The sequence below is a fragment of the Suricata suricatta genome, chromosome 6, assembly GCF_006229205.1.
Source record: "Suricata suricatta isolate VVHF042 chromosome 6, meerkat_22Aug2017_6uvM2_HiC, whole genome shotgun sequence".
Classification (NCBI taxonomy): domain Eukaryota; kingdom Metazoa; phylum Chordata; class Mammalia; order Carnivora; family Herpestidae; genus Suricata; species Suricata suricatta.
In genome coordinates this window covers 133,590,316-133,610,214 of record NC_043705.1, presented here as the reverse complement: position 1 = coordinate 133,610,214, position 19,899 = coordinate 133,590,316, and the positions used below count along the sequence as shown (strand labels likewise).

General features: G+C 33.9%; 1 long non-coding RNA gene across 1 annotated transcript in view; it reads right to left on the bottom strand.

Moving 5' to 3' along the window:
• Nucleotides 1–4,873: 4,873 nt before the first annotated feature.
• The window catches only part of LOC115294784, a 48,000-nt gene continuing 32,974 nt past the window's right edge, over nucleotides 4,874–19,899 (bottom strand). Inside the window, exons 3-5 of the long non-coding RNA XR_003910133.1 lie at nucleotides 9,592–9,687; nucleotides 6,437–6,524; nucleotides 4,874–5,064 (exon numbers count right to left, since the gene is read on the bottom strand). This is a non-coding gene — a long non-coding RNA (uncharacterized LOC115294784). The remainder of the gene's footprint in view (nucleotides 5,065–6,436; nucleotides 6,525–9,591; nucleotides 9,688–19,899) is intronic.

The window sequence follows — 19,899 nt, the reverse complement described above, 5'->3', positions numbered from 1 at the left end:
GAATAAATTTTAATAAATGAAAACTAACACACATAATAGTTACTCTTTGTCAGGCAATGTTTCCAGTGTTTTACATCTTCAGAAAAAGAATTTATGAGATAGTTGCTCTTGTTATCTTCATTTTGCAGATAAGGAAACCAGGAAACTAAGAAGCTACATAAGTGGAATGCCCAAGGTTATATATTTAAAACTGGCAAAGTTGCAGACCTTGTCATGTTCTTAGATGAAAGCTTATTTTTTTCAAGTCCAGCCTTTACTATCTCTCATATATAAGCATATATAAGCATAAATATAACTATTTTCTGATATTTTCTGAAAAATCTTTGAAATTACTTTAAGTTAACACTTCTGTAAGCTGTTTACTCTTAACATTGCTTCCAGAAAATACTTAGGTAAAACCCGGTTAGTTTAAGAGTAAAACAAACAAAAAAACCCAAAATAAAACAAAACAAAAGCACAGAAACATATGTTAATGGACATCCTACCTCCAGTGGGACACTAGCATAATTTCACAGAAAAAACTGTTTAAGTGAAATTAGGGTACATGTGGCTAGCACATAAAAGGAAATACTTAGGTTCCTTATGTATAAATTTTATATAAAGTAATGACCTTGGAGAAGAAGTAGATGCCAGTGACAGATAATAGCATTGATTATAATCAATAGTATTCTTTTCAGTGTTCAAGCAAAAGTTATAATTCATTTTATTCTGTAATTTTTTCATTTTAAAATTACTGTCTTCCAACTTTTGTCATTCTTATAAATAATGACTGAGATTAAAAATCAAGAAAAGATTTATTTATCCTAAACAATTCAATATTGAGTATATGAACATTACAAATAGGTTCATTTAAGATATTCAAGAACAAAATACATTATATATACACAAAATACATTATATATACATATGTATGTATATATATGTGCATATACATATATGTGTGTATGTATGTATAATTTCCTTTTGGTTTATATAGAAAAGAGTAAATGTTCCTATATCCAAAAGCTATTTTGCTTTTTTAGAGAACTTAATACAAAAATAATTCTTTCAGGAAAGCCATTTAATAAGTAAACTTAGCAAAGGTCTGATGTGTTTGATGAGTGTTTAGTTTGTACAATTATGCTTCACATCTTAGTGCATTCCCTTTAGTAGTTCAATCCAACGGACAGCAAATATAAACTTGTTTTTCAGTAAATATATCTTTTCAATGAGGGTTAGACCTACAGATATAAAGAAAAACTGCAAAAGTGGTACAAACGTGAACTTTTGAACTCTAATCTTTTCTTCCTAGAATGCAGAAATGGTGAGGTATGCGAGGCCCCGAAAACATGAATATACTACTGAGAATCCAAAGTAAATTGGGCTGTTTTGTTTGTGATTCAGAGCCTCAGGAAAAAAAATCCTTTTGTGTTCTTTAATTTTTCCTTACAGAATATAAACTGTGCTGTGATGTCAAACTCATTCTAAGTGTAGATACCCCACAGGCAAATTGTTTGTTCTAATTAAAACAAAATGAATATAAATCTCTTACTCATAAATCTTTGATGGTGGGATATGCACTTTAATGTTTCTGTTGTCTCTTCAGCAGTCAAAATGCCTCTCATTCTGATAACTGTGCTTTCCCAAGCATCCTAAAATAGTTATCAGACTATGTGACTCACCAAAATCATTTCATTTCATACTTGCGTACTTTTTAATAATTGGTATCCTTGGGACCACTTACTCCAAATATTCCATGTTGTTTAAAAAATTACTATCCAGAAGACATTATACGAGAACAGTTATGCCTAAGAATGAGTCCCGTTATCAAAAATTGTTCAGCAAAACTCTACTCATCCAATTGTATGTTTAATTTGATTAGCTAAAACATTTTTTTGCTTCTCTTTATTCATGTAATGTATTTTAATGTCTTCTTAAAAGTTGAGAAAAATAGGAAGTTGGAAAATATACTAAATAGAACAAATTCTTAGAAGAAAATTTGGAATATTAATTTATGAAGGTATAAGGCCATTACTTTTAATTAGTTCTTAAATTATTATCTGTATCAAAGTATTTAACAATATTCATTGTTTTTTGCTAGTTAGTGGCTTTGAGAATTTATTCTTGCCTTTGTATCATGTTGCTTTCTTTCAAAAGAAAAAATAGCTGTGGGTTATGAGGAAAAAAATGTTACCAGTTGCATTTCTTAAATAAATACAATAATTTGAAGTTACTGCTCAAAATTGATGCCCATAAGAGTAGCTTCACATGCTAAACGGTATGGAAGACCTTTTCTATAAAAATATTCTTATAATTCTCATAATAGATTCACACCTGTGTCACATAACAGCAATTTCCTTGCTCGATACTCAAGTTTTTCATATCCTTCTCCTCAATAATTTTTAATTTGTTCAGAGTCCCTGTGACTGAGAACAAGGAATTTCTTCACAAAACAATAAATGGCACTTGGTACCTCCACATGTCTAGTTTTTCTTTTCCAGTCATCCTGGTTTATGTCTCCTTTGGATTTAGGTTGACAAGGATGCGTCCCACTCCATATAGAAAAACATCTAAATATCTATTAGCATATTACTTATGTCCCCTGTTCACTTTTTCCTTAAAGGGGAGGTGTGGCTGACTCACATAATTGGTGATATTGGAAGATGGGAATGGATTAGGATAGCTCATCTCCTTCATTCCCTGCCCCCTTATTTTTCTTTTCAGCCTGAGGTGAGCCTAAGTCCTGATCTGCCTTCTGCCATGTTGTAAATTTAGCAATAAAGTTCCTGCTCCATATGTGACTGACTTAGTATGGCTGCTGCATGCTGGGAAGCAGTGGTAAAGTTCTAGTTGCTAAGCACCACGATTAACAAATCCATGTGCTAGAAAAACTCACATTCTTATTGCACTATCCCTCCTTCTATTTTATCTTGAATGCTTCAGAATTCAAATAGGAAGAGCAAGCATGTAGATTGTGAAGACTCTTGCTTGCAGTAAATTCTATTAAGGACTCATCAGTTCTATATTTAGCCAGGCTTCATCAAAAACCTTATAGTAAATTAGAGTTGCTGACCATCTCTCTCTCTCTCCCCTTGTGTGTGTATACACACATATAAAAATGTAAAAAATATATATTCTATAATATGTATATATACATGCATATATATGTAATATGCATTTATACACACATGTGTGTATATATGCAATATGTATATATGTACATAAATATACATATTCTGTATATCTACATCTATTCTATATGTTTATATCAATGGTTTTCCAAGAGCTATTATCCAGGATATGTACTTAACAGTTCCTTTTTAGAGTTTTCTTCTTTTTTAAATTTTTTGAATGTTTATTTCTGAGACAGAGAGAGACAGAGTGTGAGTGGAGAAGGGGCATAGAGAGAGGGAGACACAGAATCCAAAGCAGGCTCCAGACTCTGAGCTCTCAGCAGAGAGCCCAACACGGGGCTTAAACTCATGGACTATGAGATCATGACATGAGCCAAAGTCAGATGCCCAACGTATTGAGCCCCCCAGGCACCCCTACAGTTTTCAAAATATGACCAAATAAATCACATTTGAGACCCATTAGAGTATGATCATATAAATATATCTGGTGTTAAGGTTTCTAGTCTAATTATCACAGTTACGATGTTGATGTCAAAAATGGAGCAAAGATAATAAAACTTGTGAGGCAGCCCTCCTTACAAAATACTATAAAAATAATTTTATTTGTATAATTCTGCAACCTCAAAGACCTAGTGATGTACATCAAGCAAAATATTTAACATGCCATTAGTAAGTCATAATTTTTTAATTAGACATAATTTTAGATGAAATAAGTGCTAATTATTAATATTAATTCCTATGAGGTAAATTGCCTTTCTATAAAAACTGCTTCTAAATTGTTGATAGCTTGTAAAATTCCTGGGGGAAAATGAAAATATGAAGGCAAGTTTCAGATCTCTTGTAATTTTTCAAGTACTTAGGCTTTTATAAATTCTTACTTTAATAAATTTTTCTTCAAATAATTTGGCAATTGATTTTTAATATCAGGGTATTAAGCTTATGTAAACCCATCTCTAACTTAAACACACATAAATTCTATGTTATTAAATGAACAAAAATTTGAATATCCATAAACTAAAATAATAGAGGAAATAATTTAAGTTTATGAGAAAAATTATATAGTGGCATGTTAATAAAAATGAACATTCATTAGGTAATTTAAAAATAGCTTACCATGGATTTTCCTATATTAATATAGTTTTGGAGGCATATAATTTAATCTTTTTAAGTTTCTTCTTTCTTCTCTCAAATGTGAGTATTGAATTCTTCAAGTTTTTTGTTGCTAACATTTTGTTTGAGAAACCACTTGATTTAAAACCTAAATATATTTAGAAAAACATGTATTTCCACTTTAAAAACAATTTGGGATTTTGTAAAATCCCAACTTATTTTAGGTATTATAGACTGCAAAGCAACCATTCTTACCATGGGACTTTTTTTAAAAAATTGAATTAAATAATCCATTTATGTTATCATTGAATCTACTCACTTTTCTACAAAATGGATTGCTCTTAATACAGCCATTATAGGCATTTTAAAATGAAGGAATAAAAACATTTTGGAAAATCATATGGATTTGTAAATGAATGAGAAAAACACAAAAAGCATAACTAAAGTAAAGTATAAATGAGCACCTGTGCACCCTCAAAATGAGATTTTATTTACATTATTTTACCAGTTTAAATCAGGACTTAAAACTTCAATTAATTTTGTAGAGTTTGTATTAAATTTTTTTCTTACTGGGAATTCTAATGTCCTTTTGAAAAGTATTTGGAAATAAAGTTTTATATCCTCTATCCATATGTAAATGACTCAAAACATTTCATATAATTTTATCTCTAAAGCATTGTTTTTGAATAATGGAATAAAATCCTCACCATAAAATGAGAGTAATATACTACAGATTGATAGAGAATGCCATAGGAAGATAAATGACCCGGAACTCTTTGTAGCAATCCCATTGCTTATACCCTGGAGTTAAGTATGGCCATTCAATTTCACTCCGTTATTCCTGCATTGTTGGGGAGACAGGAGAAACAAGTGTTAATATCGGTCACTACTTAAGTAGTTTCTATCATTCTTCAGTCACAAAATGTCTTCATCTCCACAGGGCAGAAAACAGGGTACTAAAGATAGATCATCATATTCACATGAAAAACAAATTGCCCATTTTCCCATTGATAGGATACAGTCAAATGGACAGATGGAACTCTCTTATTATAAAAAGTTTTAGTTTAGAGCCAAAAAGAATAATACCTTAAGAGAACAGCTCTTCAAGGGTAAAAGTACAGTTGCCTTTATAATTAAATCTATCTTGCAATTCTATACTTCTACCAAGTGGATCATGAAAAAGAAAAATGCATATCTCACTACCAAAAATGTGGTTATTTTCAATATATCTTTTCTGATAGTTAAAATTATAATCCTAGCCCTCTAAAATCAACATCCCATTTTAGAAAATTTAATCTCCAACAACATGTTTTTAACAGTTTTTGCTCTTTGTTAAAAAGCGGATGACCAAGCCATATGTACTTATAATGCACTGAGGTTTTTTTTACCTTCGGAAAAACTCATGATTGATGATGAACTCTTTAAAACTTAAATTTCATAGTTCTTCTTACCAAGCATCTATTAAAAAGAGATTTTTTGCATATCTATGTATATACACTGAATAAAGAACATGTTTCCCTGAATGAAACATCAGTAGCAATAGATAATGTACAGTGAACATATGTGTAAAGCACTTTACAGAAACTCAATTATCTACTGATTTTTTGTGCCTTCTATTTGTAATTTTATAAATCAAATCACTAAAACTTTAAGTTTCTAATAATGTAAAACTTTAAAGCACAACGATTAGAAAACAGATGACTGAATTTTAAAAATGGCCAAGAAATATGAGCAAATGCTTTGGCAGATAAGGGAAACAGTTAGTGGTTAAGCCATTAAGCGTGTAAAAAAATTCTCAACATCATCAGTCTTGAAAAGAATGCAAATTCAAAAAGCTGATCAAAACTGAAAAAAAAAAAAAAGATGACCGCAGCAAATGACAAGGAATAGTACAACAGACAACAGAAATTCTTATTTTTCACATGTGGAAATGCAAAATGATGCAACTATTTTTGTAAAAGCATTTTGAGAGATTATTTTGAAGTTAAGCATGTATTTCCATTTGACTATGCAACTGTATTTCTAAGTATTTACTAAAGTCAAAGGAAACCCAATTCATACAGAACCTTGGGTAAGCATGCAGTAGTTTAATCATTATTACCAAAAACTGAAAACTCAAGATTAATTTCTATGTATGAATGGATAAAAGGTGATGTGCTCATTCAATGGAATACTGCCTTAAGATTAAAGGAAAAAATGATCTATTTACATACCAATATGGATGCATCTTACAGGTCTAAGTTAAATGAATTGTTGGACCTCCAAACTCCATATTTATATGACATTCTGCAGAAGATAAACCTGTAGCAATGAAAAACATGTATCAGTGCTCGCTATTGGTTGGAGAGGGAAATGGATGCCTACATAAAAGAGACACTCAAAGTAATCTACGTATTCTTTAAAGGTGCTTTGGGGTTGGAAAAGAGAAGTTACAGCCCACTAAAGCAAAGACTCAGACTTACTATCTGGCCCTTTAAACGAATTATTACTGAGTCTAGCATAGAACATGCAGGAGCAACATAATAAATTTTATAAATTGGGGCACCTGGGTGGCCCAGTCGGGTAAGTGGCCAACTCTTGATTTCGGCTCAGGTCATGACCTCGTGGTTTCAAGAGTTCAAGTCCCATGTAAGGCTCTGGGCTCACAACATAGAGCCTGCTTGGGACTCTCTCTCTCTCTTTCTCACTCCCTCTGTAGCTCCCTAGTTGGCACACACAAGCACACACCACACATTCTCTCTCTGTCTCTCTCTCTCAAAATACAGAAGAACCTTTGTTTGCAAGCATAATTCATTCTGGAAACATGCTTGTAATCCAAAGCACTTGTATGTCAAAGTGAATTTCCCCATAAGAAATAATGAAAACTCAGATGATTCGTTCCAAAACCCCAAAATATTCATCCAGAAATGTTTACAATACTGTAAAATAATATAACATAATAAAGAAAGTACAAAATATAAAGAGCAATTAACAAATTAACCTGCACTTTCCTTTGGAAACCTTCGTGGCTGGTGTGAAGAAGACCGGAGAGAGGAGGGTTGCTGTGTAGGACGATTTTCATAATCACGGCCAGAATCACTGCTCTCTATTGGCTCCATGAAATCTTTCCCTATACGGGGGCTGTTGTATACACTCACAGGGATGTTGACTACAGTACAGTATTAATAAAATACTGTATTTAATGTAACTGGCTATAAGGCAGCAGAGGAAAGGGTCTATATTGGGAGGCAGCTTGACTGAGAATGAAGCAAAGCATTCCTAAGCTTCCTCTTGTTTGGAAAAGCAAAGAACTTGCTTTGAAGTGACAAAAATACCCTAGTGCCAGTTTTGGGCACTTTCCAACATTCTGAAACCTCACTGATCTGTGTCAACCACTGTGGCCTGAGACAAAGCATCTGAGCATAGGAGATAATCACCCACAATCCCATGCACGTGCATGCATGCACACACACACACACACACACACACACACACACACACAAAGAGAGAGAGAGAGAGAGAGAGAGAGAGAGAAGGAATCATTGGCTCAGTTGTGATCATGTGACATTAAGCATCATGCACTATTTGTATTGCAAGACAACAGCCCTTAATCAGGTTGAAATTTATTATACATGTTTGCCTATCTGGCAGAACACCTGCAGAACAAGTTATTAGCAAGGGTTTTTACAATCTGAGGTTTTGCTGTAATTAAAAACTTAAAAAAATAAATTTTATTCCATTTTCAAATCCCCTTTTCCTAACACTCTCCAATTTGCTCCTCAAACATTTATCTAAGGTAGACATGAGACAAACACACAGACACACATGCAAACTCTCTCCCTTTCTCACTCTTTCTTGCTCTCACTCAATTCCTATTTCTTCATCTCCCTGTTACTTTCTCTCTCTCTTTATTTTTTTTTAATTGTTTTGAGTATGGTTGACACGATATTACATTAGTTTCAGATGTACAACATAGGGATTCAATAACTCTACGCATGATGCTTTTTTCACCAGGAGCGTAACTACCATCTGTCACCATGCAACATGGTTACAATACCATTGACTATATTCCTTATGCTGTGCCTTTCATTCCTGTGACTTATTCTTTCCGTAACCAGAAGCCTGTATCTCCCATTCCTCTTCACACATGTGATCCATCTTTGTTTCTATCTCCCTTCTGGCAACCATCAGTTTGTATTTATAGGTCTGATTTTGTTTTTTGGCTTATTTGTTTTATTTGGTTTTAGATTCCACATATAAATGAAATAATCATATGGAATGAAATCATCTTTCTTTGTCTGACTTACTTTGCTTAGAATAATACCCTCTAGGTTCATTCACAAATGGCAAGATATCATTTTTTATGGTTGAGTAATATTCTACTGGGTGTATATGTTTTATATATAATAAGATATATATCTTTATTCATCTATCAATGTTTACTTGGGCTGCTTCCATATTTTGGCAATTATAAATAATGTTGAGATATTCATAGGGGTACATATATCTTTTTGAATTATATCCAGTAGTGGACTTATTGAATCCTATGGAATTTCTATTTTTAATATTTTTATGAACTCCCATACTATTTTCCACAGTGGATACACCAATTTACATTCTTGCCAACATTGTTGGAGGGATCCCTCAATTACTTGCTCATTCCTTGAAAGAACAGAGAACCCAGCAGATTAGCTTTACCATAGTACCTTCAAAGTTTACATGTTCGATATATATTCATTAAATATATGCCAAGTGTTTGGATTCTATAAACTTTAAAGTAACTTAATAACCAAATAAATGTAGAAGAAGTACAAATTTCCACTATCCTATGAGTATTTTTAACGTATGGTATATAAAAACACTGCCTAGAAGATTAATTTCTTATTGTTTGGTATGAAAATAAGCAAAGAAGATAAGGGCAGCTGCATATACCCTCATATCTACATGCATACAAGCATACACATGCTGTGGAAAAGTTTTCAGCCTCAGAAGTCTTAGTTATGGAATAATGCTTATTAAGCTATTATTTCAAGTGGGGGGAAAGGAATGCTTCAGAGTCCATTGGCAGGGGGAACCTGGGTGGCTCAATCGATTAAGCATCTGACATCAGCTCAGCTCATGATCTCATGGTTCATGTCAGACTCTGCTGTCAGCACGGAACCTGCTTTGGATCCTCTACCTTCCTCTCTCTGCACCTCCCTTGCCCAGCAATCTCTATCAAAAATAAACATTTAAATAGACAGAGTATAGATAGATAGATGATAGATAGATAGATGATAGAAATAGATAAATAGATGGATAGATAGATGATAGATAGATAGATAGATAGATAGATAGATAGATAGATAGATAGGTAGATAGGTAGATAAAGTGTATTGGAGTTGCTTACCAAATGCCCAAGAGAGTCAGAGAAATCCGTCGTTGGCAGTTTGGAATTAAACCCAGTCTAGCTCAGAATGGTTTCCATGAAGACCACTTCTCTCTGCTACAGGCAATGATAAGAACATGGTAGGTATAAGGTTGGAAAACAAAGACTGTAATTATGACACAATATTGTAAGCTTCTGAAGTAATAAAGCAAGAAAAGTAAGATCTTGAGTCATAGAAAAGTGATATAAATCCCTATATCTAAAATTAGTTGCTATCGTGACTCTGGTACTCAAATACATAATTTATCTCTGTCAAATTCTAATGAGAGTCATCAGCTTGTAGTTAAAAGGCAGCTGTTGTTAGATATGTGCAGTGTTTTAAGAATTTCAGTAAGCTATCAATATTTGACATTTAAGCTTTAGAAGGTTGCAATTATGAGTCCAGGGGCACGTAGGTGGATCATTCAGTTAAACGCCTGACTCATGATTTCCGCTCAAGTCATGACGTCACAGTTTGTGGGATCAAGCCCTGTGTGTGTCAGGCTCTACACTGACAGCATGGAGGATACTTGGGATTCTCTTTCCCTCTCTGTCCCTCTCTCTGCCCCTTTATCTCTCTCTCTCTCTCTCTCTCTCTCTCTCTCAAAATACATAAACATTTGGGGGAAAAAAAAGAAAATATAAAGAGTCCATATTTTACTCTTCAGCTGACCCCTTCCAGGCATGGGCAGGCTTTCCTCAGTCACAAAACACTCAACAGTTTGCTCCAATTATTGAGGTTACTAACGTTGTTCTTCTAACCTAACATAACTGGAATCCTGGAAAAACTTGGATCCAAATTAGCACTTTTTCTTTTAAAGGTAAATAAATAAAGCAATATCACTTTTTCCAGCCTACAGGAGTCTTGATATTTATTACATGCTAGAGAATATTTGGATTCCAGACATCTTACAGACATGGGGTAGAGGTTTGATGAGACTGGATCTGTTGATAGCAGAGTCCATGAGTTCAGTGTGCCTTTCTCCACAAACACACCGTTATTATTCACATCTACTGTATTAGCAATGAATTCCTCGTCACCTAGTTGTGTACAGATTGCCTGGAGGTATGACTTCTATAACAGTACCTTCAGTCCCACCTAAGTAATGACCTACATTGGAAGGTATAGCTCAGATACATTTCATTGAATGTCAAAATATAATAGTTTGTCTGCTTGAGTTATGTTCAGCAATGTGCAGTTACCATCTGCTGTACTCATAAATATGTGTTATTTCCACTTAACTCCTCTTTAACAGCAAAGATCATGGTATTGGTTTTCTCTGTGGCATGGCTTTTTGTTATGCCAATTTGAGGTAAAGCCATATTTTTTCTAAATTATATTGTTGCATATCCTCATCTAAATTCTCATTTGGCTGGAGCATTTAAAAAATGTCTTCATCTAAATTCTCATTTGACTGTCACAGATTCTGGCTACAGTCCACTGTACTTTTTGGCTCTTGCTTCCAAGAGGAGTAAGGATGCGATTAAAAGAACCATAACCAAACTGCAAGTCAAATTCATATACTGTGGAAAACAACACCAAGGCAAGACCTGAGACCAGTGAGAGTTATGGAGTCCTGAGCTGGAGTGTGGAAAAACATGTACTTATAATGACACTAATGTAAATGTGAATCATGATACCAATAAATTAGTAAAGGTGTATGATAATTTATGTGCTCTCTGGATACCAGGAGCATGCAGGTATATAATTTTTTATTAGAAAACATGCAAACACATAATTTTTATGTAAAATTAGAAAATATATAAGTAAAAGGCCTCTTTGTAAACTTAAAAAAAGAACAAAGAAAAAATAATAATGCAAATTAGACTATAAAGTGGAAAATTCACACCTGGTTAATCATCAACAGTTCTGAATACTCATATGTACTCCTTGTATTTTCTCTGTGTAATTTAGAATAACACACAAGCAAGAGAACTACCTCTAAATTTATTCCAAATAATGACACATATAACTACATACCTACATTGATCTCATCTTATTCTCCATAGTTTTTAATATCCTCTATTGACAGCTGGTGTTTTAACAAATTCTTTTATTTAATATAATCCTAGTTATCTGAAGATATTTCTGAATATATATAGAAAAACAGTATGTAAAGAAATATGCCATATATTTGCAATAATTCCATTCAAGTGGCAATATATTATGTGCCCTTAATTTTTCTATATTTTCTGAGTCTTTTAATCTATCTGCATTAAAATTGTATTTTAACAGAAAAAAGAATTACATTCTCAGTATTTGGTAAATGATGTTGAGTCTTTCTTTCTATGGTCAATACCTACACTCCATCCGTTTATATACCATACTAATAATTTACTTCAGGGAATGAAATGACCATGTAGCAAAATTAATGTGAATTTGATAATCAATGATTGAAAATTGCTTTTTTGCTGTTGTTGGTTTGGTTTTCTTGACAAACCCAGATTTCAAAGCAGTACTGTGTGAGGTTAGAATTCCTTCCAATAGGTCAGCCATGTACTGAGAAACGCTAACATTTGGCAGTTACAGAACATACTAATGATTTATCCAGGCAGATGGAGGTCATCTGGGACAGATGGTGGTACCATACTGTATATATTTGATATGTTCCCCAAAGTAGGCATTAACTTATAATTTACACACACCAAAACCGACCCTTTAGTTTATAAAATCCCTTCATCTTGTGTTTTCATTGCCACTCAAAGACATGAAATGAGATGCAAATGTTAGAGTCCACTAGTGTGTTTGTTTCTTTTCAGAAACATCTATTTTGTGAAGAAGCTCAAATATTCACAGAATGAAAATATCTTCCTAAAATGACTCCAGAGTCTCAAGACCATTTCATAGCCACAAGTAGGACTCACTTTTTAGGTAGGTGAATGTTGAGCACTACTTTCTCCCAATGATGTTTCTTTTAATAAGGTAACTTTTTATGACAAAAGCAGTGCTTTCGGAGTTTGTATTTAATTTTCTACAATGAATAGTTATTGGCATATAATAAGTATCCTTGGATTAAAAGTCAAAATTTCTAAGATTCAATTCTGGCTCTTCAATTAGCTCCTAAGACTTAATTTTTCATATCTGAGAAAGAAATTGTTATGAATGTAAACTTCCTCTGGTGAGTGGACCAAGTAACTTATTTATTAAAAGTTCCGAGTAGAGGATGAAAATTTTTTTTGCACATTGCTAATTATTTATAAGAACGTATATGAGGTGTGAATATGTATATGACTCTTGAATCATACACATCAATGCACATGTGTTTGGGTGTGCATTCTAAGGATTGTAAGCCTGTTTTATCTGTTCTTTATCTGAACAGTACATGATGCAGATGAGCTTCATTTAATGTAATGTAAATAATATAAATTATGTGAAAATGATGCATGTACATGCATTTTTGTAAATACATAACATACAATATTTTCAAACCTAACAAAAATGAATTTATGATGTTATTTGGACTAATAATAATAGCAAATTTGTCAAAAAATCTATTAAAATATTTTTTAATTTTTCTCATGAAAAACCATTTGAGTTTTTAGATATTTGATAATTTCGTATATACATATTTTGACTTCTAATGGTCTCTTATGGAAAACTTTGCATAGGCTAATTTGGAGCTTGTTTCCTTTGGTTTAGTTTTCATATTTATTGTCCAACAACCAGGCATTATGCACACATCACAAAAAGTACATTCACTGAATTTAACACTGCCTCCAATTTAGTGTCAAACTGTACAATTCTAAATATAGAAATTGTACCAAAACATGGAAAGAGCCTAAATGTCCATCGCCTGATGAGTGGATCAAGAAGATGTGGTATATATATATACAATGGAGTATTACATGGCAATGAGAAAGAATGAAATCTGGCCATTTGTAGGAAAGTGGATGGACCTCAAGGGTGTTATGCTAAGCGAACTAAGTCAGGCAGAGAAGGACAGAAACCATATGTTTGCACTCATAGGTCTAACAGGAGAACAGGAGAAACCTCATGGAGGACCAGGGGGAGGGGAAGAGGGAAAGAGAGTTGGGGAGAGAGAGGGACGCAAAACTTGAGAGACTATTGAATGCTGAAAATGAACTGAGGGTTAAAGGGGGAAGGGTGAAAGAGGTGTGGTGATGGTGGAGGACACTTGTGGGGAAGAGCACTGGGTGTTGTATAGAAACTAATTTGACAATAAACTACTTAAAAATAAATATAGAAATTGTATCACTTTCAAAACCTACTTCTAGGCACGTTTGTTGCCTCTTTCAATGTTCATCTCTTTAACAAACTGCAGTGATGGTTGGTTTCTTCCGACATGCTCCTAATTTCACCATGCCAAGGTCAGGTCTGGTTTTGCACATGTGCGCATAGTATACGCACACAGGACCCGAAGGATTACATAGTTGGGCTTTAATGCTCTGCAGTCACTGGCTTAAATTATTAATTTTATCTTGACTTTGTGTTTTCTAAATGATGCCCATTGAGACAATGGGGCATGTTCCAGGGTCTTAAAGTTTCAACTCAACCATAGTCATACCTCTTGTTACCTCTTCATCTACCTGAATGGGGTCTCCACATCTTCCCTCTCTCTTTGGCTAAATGTCCCCTGTCCTCATTCCTGGCCTGGCACCCACCAAGAAACCTGTTTTCTTCTGCTCTCACTAGTGTGGGAAAGATCTGGGTCAGGTGGTTGCAGCATCCATGAGTTTTCCCAACCACAGAGGAGTGGGAACAGAGGGTCGGTAAGATAAAAAGATGCTTGGATTCTGTGCCGCCAGCTGGAACCCAGTGAGTCACCCATCAGGTCCAAGTTAGTTCTATGAGTGTCTGGGAGAGAGGGCGCTGAGGCCCCTGTGTGAGTCTGTACTCACGCCAAAAACGTCCCTGTGCGTAAGGGAGCCTTCTTCAGCCTGTCCTGTGCCCACGGAGAGCCTTTTCCACTTTCAGCCTTCTAAATCTAGCTTCTGTTTGTCTCATCTAGTCAGATCGAGATGCCATTAATAAATGAACCAAGACATTTCAACTATAATTTAGCTGATTCCATATATGAACTAAATGCTCTGATATTTGCATTCAAAAATGGCATTCCACAGTAAAATGGTACCTGGTAAGATGTATGCTAATAATTTACATTTTTATTATTTACTTTTTTAGTTAGGACAATATTATATAGCAAATTTTAAAATTGTGGTAAGTTGAAAACAAGAAAGGTCACAGAAGAAAGGAGTGTTTTATATTGTTGTTGCCCTTACTGACATTTTTTGCCAGATTTTTAAACCATGTTCATTTTGGGGCACTTGGGTGACTCAGTTGGTTAAGCGACAGACTTCAGCTCAGATCGTGACCTCACGGTTTGTGAGTTTGAGCCCTGCATTAGGCTCTGTGCTGATGACTCAGAGCCTGGAGCCTGCTTCAGATTCTGCATCTCCTTCTCTCTCTGCCCTTCCCCTGCTCATGCTCTGTCTCTCAAAAATAAACATTAAACCAATTTAAAAAGTAATATGTGTATATATATATATATATATATATATATATATATATATACTTAAACAATGTTTATTTTGTGTGCAGTCTCGAAATATAAGTAGCTGGTCCTGGTGAGGGTGGAAGTTTAATTTACTTTCCTCTTTGGCATTTGCTTTGGGTGAATAGCATCAAGTAATTACCAAGAGCCTATCATGCTTCTTGTTTATTACCAAAAAAAATGATAAAAAGTGTTTAGATACATCTAGAAAAAAAACTATACTGAACAGCTCAGTGTAAGCATTACAGAATGGCGGTCTTGTACTGTATGAAAACTTCAGAGCCAAGCAGTCTCTGGCATAGGATAAGTTTTGGATAATGGCAGCTACGTGTACTGTAAGTGTTTCATGGGCAGCAAATAATAGGCTGCAAAGAAAAAGGATTTATCTATTCTGGAAAAAAAAGGTAAATAATACAGTGTTGCACTGTGAACCTTAATAATTTGTTTGAAACTACATTTTGTATTATTTTCACATCCCTGTCATGGATTTATATTAAGAATATATTCACGTAGTGCTAATGGTATGTAAGTCATGAGGTCAATTAACATTTGGGAATGGTTTGAGTGAAACAAGAAAAGGCCAGGGAAAACAATTCTTGTCTGAACTGAACTAGTTGTTCATAAACTGGTTCACATATTTAAGAACTTTGGAAACAAATTGTTGTTTGTAATTTATGGATTAGGTGGCTACCAGAATCTCTTGAAGGACATTTAGCCAAAGCTGTATATTAAATTATATTTTATGTAACTTGTATAATTAGTTATGTTATTATTTTTACGTTCCATGTGCTGTTCTTTAAATGCTTGTAACAAAAAATACTTAAGACAATGCCTCTCTCTCATAAAGACTCTTTCTGATATCAGTGATATCTACTTAATTCTGCAAAGCAAAGCAGACATAGTGTTATGGGAAGGACTGTGAAATTAGTCACAGGGATTCTTAAATAAAATAAATAAAAGTAAAACAGCATTTAAAATTTACTGCTGCCATTTAGCATAAATAATTAATTTTATGTATTTATTAAATGGTTTAAAGATTGTAGTAAAAAAGAAATAAACTTCAAATGGGTAATGCTTTTAAAACCTTTTTGATATAATTATGGCAATAAATTTAGAATTCAACTGATTTGAAATGCTGCATATCAATGTTGTCTTTATAATTTATAATAGTTGTTGATTACACTTTTGTACATGAACAAAATAAAAAAATCCCAACTTATATTTGATTAAAAGCGCTTTAAGAATTAAAGTATATTAACTAACAAAACGACTGTTTACTTTGGTTCAAAGGGTTTCTTTCAACTTGATAACACAATAGATTCTCAGAGCGAAGGCTCACAAAAACTTTGTTATAAAATTTACCACAGTACACTATGAATTTTAATGTAAAATTTAAGATGTAAATTCCAGAACAAAATAATATAATCAAGGCAATCTATGCACAAATGACAAGTACAAATGCGTGTTCATTGAAGGGCTAAAACAAAAGCATTTTGACAATCGCTGTTATTTGGAGTCAGATGCCAATTTTCAAAAGTAACTCATTCAAGGTTGGTTTTCTTTCGGTAAACTGATTGTCCATCAGAAAACGAAATCCCTCACCCATAAACCTTCCCTGACAATTCTCTCCTCCACACAGTTTCTGTCAAGGACGAGTTTACTTTCTTCGTCTTTATTCTACCTCATATAAACATTTCATATAAATGGAATCATACAATATTTAGGTTTTTGTATCTGACTTTTTTTCACTTAGCATAGCAACCTGGAGGTTTATATGTGTAGCACGTATCAGAATTTTATTCATTTTAATTACTAAGTAATTCTATCATATGGCTAAGCCACATTTTTATTTAACTTTTAGTTGACTGATATATTTGAATGTTTTCCACATTTTGGCTACTGTTAACAATGCTTTTTGCATGTGGGTATGAAATTTTCCCAGCACCATTTTGGGGGGAAAATAACAATTCTTTCTTCCATTATATTTTTTGGTACCCTTAACAAAAAGCATTTATCCATACATGCAAGGTTTTATTTTGAGACTCTCAAGTCTGTTCCATTAATTTATATGTGTATAAGTAGGGTGATACCAAACAATTCTGACTAGTATAATTTTGTAGTCACAACTGAAATCTGGAAATATGAAAATTCCAACTTTCTTCTTCTTTCTCTAAGATCATTTTGGCTATTCCTGTGGGTTTAATTGTGTCCTCCAAAAAGATATGGTGAAACCCTATCCTACATATAAATGCTACTTTACTTGGAAATAGGGCTTTGACAATGTAATTGAGTTTAGATGAGGTCATATTCTATTAGGATGAGAGCCTTACTCAAATGTGACTATTGTCATAGCAACAAGAGAAAATGAAGACACAGAGAGAACGCCATGTGAAGACACACAGACACACAGAAACACAGGGAAGACAGCTATGTTAAAATGGAGGCAAAGTATGCAATTATGCTGCTGAAAGCCAAGGGCATCTGGGGATACCAGAGCTGGAAGAGGAAGGGAATGATCACCATTGAGAGGCTTCAGAGGAAGCTTGTCTTGGATCTTAGGTCTTTATTGCTCATCTACTCCTCCACTGGTTTACAGTCACTAAATAGATAATTCTTGTAGAGAATTAATTCTTTGTTTTTTGTTTCTTGTAATATTTTTTCATAAATTACTTAATGGTTTTCCTGAGGTGTTATTTTATTAACATCTTAAAATAAAACAAGTTAGTGTGAATTCATAAAACTTAATCCCTATAGCATGGACAATTTTTATTCACATAGAGCTCCTTTGTCTCCCTTTCTATTGTGTTAAATTGTCATACAAATAACATTGTTATGTATAGTAAGCCCATTAACAATATTTATAATCATTCCTATATTCAGTTGTTCATACATCATACGGAAGAATAAAGAATTGCAAACAATTCCAATTATACTGTATATTTACATATTTATTTACTGTTACTGACCATCTTTATTTGTGTGGAACACAGTTGAAATCTTGTGTCCTTTCATATTAGCTTCAGTACTTCCCTTCACTATTTCTTGGATGGAAGGCCTTATTTACCTTGGGATATCTTAATTTATATTCTATTTTTGAAATATATCCTAATAGATACAGAATTCTTTATGTTTTTTAATTTTTTAATATTTATTTTTGAGAGAGACCGAGAGGGAGAAATAGAGTGGGGGAGGAGCAGGGAAAGGGGGAGACACAGAATCTGAAGGAGGCTTCAGGCTCTGAGCTGTCAGCACAGAACCTGATGCAGGGCTTGAACTCACAAACCTGAATTCACGATGTGAGCTTAAGTTGGACTCTTAACCAAACGAGCCACCCAGGAACCCCGGAATTCTTTATTGGCTGCCTTTTTTTTGTACTTTGAATATGACATCTTACTTCTTTCTGGCCTTTATGATTTCCGATTTGATATCAAGTGCTAATCTTACTGAGAGAGGATCCCTTGTACATAATGAATCACTTTCTTTTTATTTTTTATTTATTTTATTTAAAAAATTTTTTAACATTTATTTATTTTTGAGGGACAGAGAGAGATCATGAGCAGGGGAGGGGCAGAGAGAGAGAGAGAGTGATGCACAGAATTGGAAACAGCCTCCAGGCTCAGAACTCGCTGTCAGCATGGAGCCTGACTGGGGCTTTAACTCACGAACTGTGAGATCATGACCTGGGCCAAAGTTGGACGATCAACTGAATGAGCCATCGAGATGCCCCATGAATCACTTTCTTCTGTTGTTTTTTCAAGATTCTCTCCTTGCATTTATTTTTGACAGATTGAATAAGGCATGTTTAGTTGTGAATGTCTTTGAGATTTTTCTACTTTAAGTGTATTGGACTTGTATGTTTATATTATTGCTTCTTCCCAAATTCGGACAATTTTCAGCAATTATTTTTTTCAAATATTTTTATGGATTTTTCTCTCTCTTATTTTAGAGATTCCCATTAGGTGTATGTTGATCCATTTGGTGATGTTCCATAGGCATCTAAAGCTCTGTTTACTTTCCTTTATTCTTCTTTCTTTGTGTTCCTCAAACTAGATCTTCTCAGTTGAAATATATTCAAGCACCCTGCTACTTTACTGAATTCATTGATCAGTTCTAGAAGGATTCTGGTGGAGTCTGCTGGGTTTTTGATGTAGAGTATCATGTCATCTGCAAAAAGTCAAAATCAATGTACAGAAATCAGTTGCATTTCTATACACCAAAAATGAAGCAGCAGAAAGAGAAATCAAGAAACTGATCCCATTCATGATTGCACGAAAAACCATCAAATACCTAGGAGTAAACCTAACCAAGGATGGAAAAGACCCATATGATAAAAACTATTGAAAATTTATGAAAGAGATCGAAAAAGACACAAAGAAATGGAAAAATATTCCATGCTCATGGATCAGAAGAATAAACATTGTGAAAATGTCATTACTATCCAAAGCAATCTACACATTCAATGCAATCCCCATCAAAATTGCACCAACATTCTTCTCAAAGCTAGAACAAACTATCCTCAAATTCGTATGGAACCACAAAAGACCCTAAATAGCCAAAGTCATATTGAAGAAGAAAACCAAAACAGGAGGCATCACAATCCCAGACTTTAGCCTCTACTACAAAGCTGTCATCATCAAGACAGTATGGTATTGGCACAAAAACAGACACATAGACCAATGGAATAGAATAGAGAACCCAGAGCTGGGCCCACAAATGTACGGTCAATTAATTTTTGACAAAGCAGGAAAGAGTATCCGATGGAAAAAAGACTGCCTCT